The sequence below is a fragment of the Miniopterus schreibersii genome (assembly GCF_964146895.1).
Source record: "Miniopterus schreibersii genome assembly, chromosome: 6".
NCBI classification, from domain to species: domain Eukaryota; kingdom Metazoa; phylum Chordata; class Mammalia; order Chiroptera; family Miniopteridae; genus Miniopterus; species Miniopterus schreibersii.
Window position 1 is genome coordinate 11,150,487 of NC_138107.1, and position 9,830 is coordinate 11,160,316.

The window sequence follows — 9,830 nt, forward strand, 5'->3', positions numbered from 1 at the left end:
GGGGGCTGAGTTAGGAAAGGTTATGACTTTTCGCATTGGAAAGCACCTGAACCAGAATGAGAAGCGAATGGAAAGAACTAGTGGAGAGAGAGGAGACAAAGACACAGGAGAAGCTGAGTCCCTGAGACGGAAGAGGGGCAGGGCTGAAGGAAGGAATACGAGAGGTTCTGAGTCAGAAACCCCCGCAGGTGCCAGGGACATAAGTCGATGGTGATCCCTCGGGCTGACCTCTGTCTCCTCCTTGAACCAGGAGGCAAGATCATTTGCTGGGAGTGGAGTAAAACGGGGGATCTGGGAGAACAGGTGAAATTTTGGAATGAAGCGAGAATGGAAAGATCAGCACAAACTGGCTTAACCAAACCACCACCAGGACATTTACTCACTGACGTAACTGGCAGTCGGTCTGAAGGCAGACCTGGGCCCGGCCTCCCTTGGCCCAGAGGCCAGGGACTCCGCGTGGCTCCTGCTAGTCCCTTGTCCACCCTGCCCCTCCTGCTCCAGCAGCTACAGACACCACGTCCACACTGCACCACCCAGGGGAAGAAGGTCTCCTCTGGGGAGCCTGCGGCAGAGAGAAATCTTATTTCCCAGAGGCCCCTACAAGTGTCTCATTGGCCCCAATTGGACGGTGTGTTGATTTGTGATAAACTAATCACTGGCTAGAAGGACAGGAAAGCTGATTAGCTGAAGCCCATCGGGTTCCACCCCTGGAGGCCACACCCACCCAAACTGCATCCTGAGATGGGGGAGGGGCGCTGGGGAGGCAGAGTGGGAGAGGGTGCCATCCGGGAGCCAGCCGGATGGCAGCATGTGCATTGCGGAGGGAACCCGAGCAGCGCTGCTGAAGGGTTTGCTAAGCTGGGCTTGGGCTGGGGGGCCTCTGAGGAGTGCAGAGCAGGGGGACTTGTGGTGCTTCGAGCCTCATGGCTTTATGATTGTCCCCGACAGCCCGGAGTAGACTGATGGGGGGGGGGGGAGCGAACAAGGGGATAAGATGCCAGCAGAGGGTAATAGAGCGCTTGAGGGGATGGATGGGGGAGGAAGGGAGTTTGGAAGGGAGCTGACTGATTAGGGTAAAGCGGAGTGAGTTCAGGGACTGAATGTGAGACGAACTCAGAGAAGGTTGTGTTGGGGGGGCCGGGGGGCGGGAATGCACACACAGGAGACAGCAGGCAAGATGCAGTGAGCCAGACAGAGAAAGCTAACAAGCAAGCATGTGGGTAAAATATGGGCATTTAAAATTCAGAGGGAGACAGTGATGGCGAGGGGCTCCCTGGGTACTGTTTTCCTAATCAAGACATCATGACACACAAGTTACATGGACTTGATAGCTATAGGACGAGCATGTAAAAGCCCACACCAGCCTCAGAAACCTGAGACATCTGCCCATGGTCTCACCTGCCTGGGTGTCATGTCCCCGAAATGTCACATAAATGGCAAAGAAGAAAGTCAACTGCAAAGAGTTCGCCGATGCCATGCTGTTATTTCTTCTTGTCACTGGAATGCCATCGGACCCTGCCACCAATCAGTTAAATGACAAAAATCCAACTGACGATAATCACAACGACTTCTCAGAAGGAAAAGGTCACTCTAGCCCCAACCTAGATAGTTCAGAGGACCGGAAACCAGAGGAGGACAGCAATTCTGAAAGTGAATCTGATGGGGAGCTAGGGGACCCTCCCATGAGGAAGCTTCTCCTTAGCTAAAGAGTGGGAGCAAAAAGAAATGCCCTCAGACCATCTTAATTCAGAACTGATGAAATCCAGCCCTACTGTGAACACTGTACTGCTGAAAAGAAACACAGTGCACCAAGTGACCCCCAGGCTCCTTTCCCGGCAACAGCTTTTACTGAAGGTGGACACAAGGAAATTTGCCAGAGCACAGAAGCAGGTCTGTTCTCTGATATTTGAGGTTAACACAAAAGTTGACATTGAGTATTGCATTTTGTCCTGGAGCAAGTAAGCAGAACTGGTTTGTCAGTGGACCTTTGTTTGATGTTAAATGTGACCCAAACTGTCTGACCTCCATTCAGTTTCCACATTCCCTCTGCTTGGGTCACTGGGATACCAAAATGACATTCACAGTTTACATGTTAAAAATTCTGGGCCATGTTAGAATCTACTGTGGATCCTGCAACCTGTGTCAAAAGTCACGTGAGCTCTTTCTCCTGTTTCATAACAGAGAACAGCATTCTGCCAGGAATGTGGATTCTGTACAAAGCCATTGACCGTAATCCACCTTACATAGCAAGCCATGCACATAGCAAGCGATACTGAGCCTTCATTGAGGATATTTCCAGGTCTGTGAAGGACTCCCCTAAGAAATTCATGAAAATCGACAAGCCAGAAGTGATTGCAAAATGGGAAGAAATACAGACTAACCAGGGAACTAGATTAAGCTGAAAATTTCCCAGAGGTTTATATTTTAAAAACCAACTTGGAGTAGCAGCATGGATGTATATATCTTAGATATGGTACTTCGAAGGGGTCAAAACAATGCACTTTGTTCTCATTTTTATTTTTCTATTTATAAGAAGGCAGTTGTTTTGCTAAACTTATAGCTTAGCCAAAGATGCTCTTGAATTTCAGGATTAATTTCAACCCTTGTAAAAATAGGCTATCCAATCTCTTCCCCTTTAAAAAGGCTCTAAATTTTCTTGGAATTTTTTATTAAATTCTTCAAAGTGTTAGCTTCAAGGGAATAAAAAAAGTTAAGTTTAATTTTCAATCACAGAGCATTAAAGGTTAATGGAAAGGAGTTTCTAACAACGGATATTGGGCTTTTCTTACTGGAAGGCATTTGAAAAATAGTTACACAAACAAACTGTCACTACATTTCAACTATTCACTGTATACTCCGTGACATTTCGAAGTGATATTGGTTTCTCCTAAGTGACTAAGTAATTATTAAACGTATTTTTATTATGTGCTCTGAATGCGAGCCATAGCTGATCCAACCTACACGTCTGTGTGGAAATTCCTTTTGTACACTTCTTTCTGCTTATTTCATAGTTTATGGAAAGTTGAAAACATGTTTTGATTCCATTACATTAAAATGTGAAGCAAGAAAGAGCTAAACAAAGAAAACAAACATAGAAGAATAGAAAGGCCACTCATAAGAGAGTAGAGAAAGATAACACCAGGCAAACACTAACCAGAGCCAGCTGGTACAGCTCCCTCAGAATGAGACAATGGCTTTAGCTCTTGAACTGCCTTTGGCTTTAAGGAGAGTTACTCCACAATGATAAATTCATAAGGAAAATAGGTTTCTAAATATTTTATGTCTAAAACATAGCTTCAAAATACACAATGTAGAAATTTGAGAGGACCACGAGGGAAAATGTCAAATCTACAATAGAAGGGAATTTTTTAAACATTGTTTTGACAAATCAAACAAATTAAAATTTAATAAATGTTCCAAAGCTGTTGATGACATCAACCCTATACTCTAAATTAAGAAATATAAAATTTACTCAAACACAAATGGGACATTTATGAAAATTCGCCACTTATTAGGCCACAAAATAACTCCCTGCAAATACTGTAAGAATCAATATCATACAGAATACATTATCTGACTACACTGCCATTAAGTTAGAAAACAATAACACAAAGATAACATAAAATACATTTGAACATTTTAAAACCACACTGTTAAGAAGTTTTGGGGTCGAAGGCCATGTTGTAAGGGACATTGGGAACAATTTCAACTAAACAATAATAAAATTTTCATATGAGTTAATCATCTAACTCAAAAAATTAAGAGAACAGAGTCCAAAGTAATTATATGGAGGATAATAAAGTTAAGATGAGCAATTAATTGTGGTAGATTTGGACTATTGGTCTCAGTTCCTCACGCTTCTACGGTCGGATTATACAGCCACACCTCTTACCCACGAGGGGAAGGTACTGTGAAGTTATCAGGCATAATATACTTCTTTGCACCTCTGAAAAGGGGATTCATCATCAACTTGCTTTAGCCAGTGGGATGTTGGTAATTTTAATGGGAACAGGAGACTTAAATATGCTTGCGCAATTTAGTTTGGTCTCTTGAATGCCTGCCATTCACCCTGAGAAAACATGCCTCAGGCAAGCTACTGGTTCAAGGAGGATAAGACCTGAACACAACCTGCAACTTGGAATCTGAAGCTTGGATTTCAGCCTAGCCCAGCTGAGTGCAGCTGGCTCATACATCATTTAGTAAGAAGTAAAAGCTTGTTGTTTAAATGCAGAGTTTGGTTTTTTTATGCAGTATTATTACAGCAATAGGTAATTCAGTCATAAAACAGAACAGTTATGGCATAGCACCAACAAACTTAAAATCTGATATTCTGAAAGAAAACTATACACAACCCATTGCCAAGGGGAGAGGAGGAGAGAAAGAGAGAGGTTAGGAAATGGCCAAAATGATGAACAGAAAAGGAGATATAACTATAGATAAATCAGAGAACTTTAAAATGAAAGAACTGCTGAACAATTTAATGCCAATAAATCTGAAGACTTAAAGTAGACAATGTTCTAGAAAAACATAATTTATTAAAAGCAACTGAAAGAAAAATGGAAAGTCTGAATAGGCTTATAACTATTTTTAAAATTGACCAGTAATTTTGACTTCTGATGGAATAGTTGGAGTAGATGATGAAGTGCACTTTTCTCTATTTCTTATTCAAAGTGCAACTAAAAACCCTGGACATTAAATGTAAAACCAACATAAGACTCTGAAAGGTGGAGAGAAGAAGGCAGAGCAGCTAGAAACTGAAGGTCCAAGGAACAGCAAGGTAATGAGTTTTCTGTTTTCTTTTTGCCGCATGTATCCCAGATTTGAAGCTGAAGATTCTAAAAATCAACAAGCCAATGGGTACAGACAAAAAAGTCTCAATAATACCATGCCTTCATTAGCCACAGGAAACACTGTGGCCCCACCCTACCTTACCCATGCCCCCAGAGGCCAAGTGGGGAGCCTTGGCCAGGCTGTGAGGAGGCATCAACATCCCTCCCACCCCGTTGCTGCTGTCTCAGGAAGAAGTCTAGCAGAGGGTTGGGGCTTTCATGATCACCCAGTGGTACCGAGTCCACCCTCCAGCCGCATGCTGTCAGTGGAGGTCATTTAGGAAACACTCATGAGGCATTCCTACACCTCCCAACCAGGGAGGCCTACTGAGGAGCCAGAACTCCCACCACTGCCCAGCAGGAAGAAGGTGTTAATGGAGGCCAAATGGGAAACCTGGACTTTTACTCCCATCTGACAGTAACAAGATAGCACTCTCTTTCCTCTACCAGAGCACTATCCGAGGAAGCCAGCTAGAACAGAAGGTTTAAATAAAATTCAGATTCTCACAACATCATACCCAGTGTCCAAGTTTCAATCAAAAGCCACTCATCACCAAGAAGCACTCAAATTGAATGAAACAAACAAAAAAAAAGAAATCAGTAGATGCAATGCCAGTGACAGAGATGTTAGAATTATGTGACAACTTAAAGTAGTCATCATAAAAATGAATGCACAAAAACCAACCCAATTCAAAAATGGGCAAAGGACCTGAGTAGATATTTCTTTATAGAAGTTATATGAATGGCTAATAAGCACATAAAAAGATGCACATTACCACTAGTCATTAGGGAAATACAAAAGAAGACCACAATGAGATACTACTTCATACCCATTAGAGTAGCTACGATCAAAAAACCAACAACACAAACAACAATAAGTGTTTGTGAGGAGGTAGAGAAGTTGGAACCTTGGTGAACTGTTGGTGAGAACAGTACATCCACTATGGAAAACATATAGTGGTTCTTCAAAAAATTAAAAATAGAATTACCACATAATCTAACAATTCCACTTCTGACTGTATACCCAAAATAATTGAAAGTAGGGTCTCAGAGATATTTGTATACCCATGTTCATAGCAGCGTTATTCACAGCAGCAAAGAGGCAACAGCAACCCAAATGCCTAATGACTGATGAATGGTTAAGCAAAATGTGTATACATACAATAGAATATTGTTCAGTCTGAAAAAGGGAGGAAATTCTGACACATGATACAACATGAATGAACCTTGAGGATATTATGTTATATGAAATGAATCAGTCACACACATGCATACACACACAAATACTATGTAATTTCACTTACACAAAGTATCTAGAATAGTCAAATATTATAGAGACAGGAAGTAGAATGGTGGTTGCCAAGAGCTCAGGAAAGAGGGGAATGAGGAGTCATTGTTTAACAGATATAGAGTTTCAGCTTTGCAAGATAAAAAGAGTTCTGGAGATGAATGGTAGTGATGGGTACACAATATAAATGTACTAAATACCACTCGACTGTACAACTAAAATGGTTGAAATGGTAAATTTTGTTATGTGTATTTTACCATAATAAAAAATTGAAAAAAGCAAAAAGACAAAAAGAGAGATTATGAACATGTTTGAAACAAATGAAAAAAAAAAAAACCAGTCTTAATGAAGAAGTAAGTGGAAATATTAGAACTAAAGAGTACAATAAGTTAAATAAAAATCTCAAGAAATGGGCTCAACAGCAAAACGAAGAGGACAGAGGTTAAAATAATGAAATTTAACTTAGGATATTAGAAATTTATGAAGTTTGAACAAAAGAAAATAGATTTAAAATAATTAACAGAGACTTGGGTACTTGTGGGACTAGATTTAATATTTATATCATTGGTGTCCCAAAGGGAGACAAGGGAGAGAGTGAGGCTGAAAACATACTGGAAGAAATAATAACTGAAAACTTTCCAAATTTGGCAAAATACTATAGATTCAAGAATCTTAAATTCAAAAGAGGATAAATCCAAGGAAATCCACACTAAAACGTACATGGTCAAATTTCTGAGACCTAAAGACAAACACATAGTTTGGTCATTCCCTACCCCTCAGACAAAGCAATACAAATATTGAAGACTTTTGGGCAAGATGGCAGTTAGGTAAATGTGATACTCACCTTTTCCTGCAACCATATCAAAATTAAAACTAAACTATAGAACAACCATCATTCAGAACTGCCTGGAATTTGGCTGAATGGAAGTCCTACAACTAGGGAATTAAAGAAGAAGCCACATCAAGACTGGTAGGAGGGACAGAGACTCAGAATGAGCTGGTTCCACACCCATGCCTAGCAGATAAAAATTGGAAGGGATATCTCAGCTACTGTAGACCCCCTGAGGACCAATGGGTCCCACCCACACACCAGGCCCCACCATCCCAGGGGTCCAGTGCCAGGAAAAGAAGCCCCCATAATGTCTGGCTATAAAAATCAGTGGGGATTGAGGTTGAGGGAGACGGAGGGCTACTGAAGTCCCAGGCAGGTCCTCTTAAAGGGCCCATGTATGGACTTACTCTGACTCACTCCCTCTGAGCTCCAGCACTGAAGCAACAGCTTAAAAGGCACCAGAGACATACAAGGAGGAACTGAATTATCTGGCACCAGGGCAAGAGCTGGGAGGTAGCTTTCTACCACACAGAAATGCTGGCATAGGCCATTGTTCCTTTGATGAGGACCCCCCTCCCTGAGTTGGCAGTTGGGCACCATATCTGAGACTCCATCAACCTGGCTCACACAGTTTGCCCTGCCCTAGTGATTCCCTGAGACCCTTACCTTCCCAACTTGCAGGCCCAACCAAGCTATATCCAGTGGTTTTTCCATATGAATGGCCTGTCTTGGCTCATGCTCCAGATTTTCCTAAAATCTCTAAAACAAGCAGCCTCTGGCCTCAGTGTGCCTCATACCTCTCACTAAGTGCCTCCAGACCTGGCACTGGCAGCAGCCAGCCTTGTTTCATTGCTGGGCCTCACCTGGGCACCTCCAAACCTAACAAAAGTAGCAGCCATCTGCAGATCGCTTTGTAGCTCATGCTGGGTTGCCTTGGGAAGAACACCTTGGCCTGGACCTCCCAGGAGGCCCCAGAGCCAGAGCACCACCAAGTGGACAGCTTCAGATCATGTCAAAGCATCACGACCCTACCACCTCCACAAGCAACACACTAAAGGGGCAGACTCAGTGGGAACCAGAGCTCCACTGAATTAAGTCCTATTGTGTGGGGTGGGCCCCTGCACAGCTGGTTGGAAGTTGGTGGCCAGTGGTCACAGTCAGTCCTTGCAGCTGATCGGCCTGGTGGTAAATCCCTCCCATTGATGTGCCAACAGCAATCAAGGCTCAACTACAAGAGGAAGGTATACACAGCCCACACAGAGGGTGCACTTCGAGTGCCCAGCTTGGGTGATCGGGGAGGCTGTGCCATTGGACCCTATAGAACTCCTATTACATTAGGCCACTCTACCAAGGCTGGGAGACATAGAAGCTCTACCTAATACATAGAACAAACACAGGGAGGCTGCCAAAATGAGGAGACAAAGAAACATGTCCCAAATGAAAGGACAGAACAAAATTTCAGAAAGAGAACAAAACAAAATGGAGACAAGCAACCTACTAGATGCGAAGTTCAAAACACTGGTTGTAAGAATGCTTAATGAACTTAGTGATAACCTCAAAAGCATAAAAAAGGACCAGTCAGAAAGGTAGGATACACTAACTGAAATAAAGAATAATTTACAGGAAATCAACAGTAGAGTAGTTGAAGCTGAGAATCAAATCAGTGACTTGGAATGTAAGGAATCCAAAAACACTCACTCAGAACAGCAAAAAGAAAAAAAGAATAAAAAAAAATGAGGATAGTGTAAGGAGCCTCTGGGACAACTTCAAGCATGCCAACATTTGCATCATAGGGGTGATGGATAGAGGCAAGACATTGAAAACTTAGCCCTGGTCAGCATGGCCCAGTGGTTAGAGTGTTGGCCTGTGGAACGAAAATTCCTGGATTTGGTTTTGGTCAAGGGCACGAACCTGGGCTGTGGGTTCACTCCCTGGCCCCTGGTCGGGGCGTGTGCAGGAGGAAACCAATCGATGTGTCTCTTTCACATGGATGTTTCTCTCTCTCTCCCCATTCTCACTCCCTTCCACTCTTTCTAAAACACAAAAACAAACAAACAAACAAACACTGGAAAAAATATCCTAAGGTGAGGGTTAACAAAACAACAAAAATAAACTGAAAACCTATTTGATAAAATAATGACAAAAAACTTTCTTAACTTGGTGAAGGAAATAGACATACAAGTCCAGGAAGCACAGAGGGTCCCAAACAAGATGAACCCATAGAAGCCTACACCAAGACACATCATAATCAAAATGCCAAAGGTTAATGACAAAGGGAGAATCTTAAAAGCAGTTAGTTACCTACAAGGGAGCTCCCATAAGACTGTCAGCTGATTTCTCCACAGAAACTTTGCAGGCCAGGAGAGAGTGGCAAGAAATATTGAAAGTGATGAAAGGCAAGGACCTAAAACCAGGGTTACTCTACCCAAGCAAAGCTATCACTTAGAATTGAAGGGCAGATAAAGAGCTTCCCAGACAAGAAAAAGCTAAAGGAGTTCCTCACCACCAAACCAGTATTACGTGAAATGTTAAAGGGTCTTCATTAAGAAGAAGAAGAAAAAAAGATAAACATATGAAAAAAAATGGCAATAAGTACATATTCATCAGCAATTGAATCTCAAAACCAAAATAAGCAAACAAACAGAACAGAGACAGACTCATAGATAAAGAGAACATTTTGACAGTTGCCAGATGGGAAGTGGGTTGGGAGGAAGGGTGAAAAAGGTGAAGGGATTAAGAAGTGCAAATTGGTTGTTACAGAAGAGTCATGGGGATGTAAAGTAGTTTAGGGATATAGTCATTAATATTCTAATAACTATGCATGGTGTTATATGGGTGCAGGATTTATCCAATGGTCACTTAGTAAGTTATGGAATGTCTA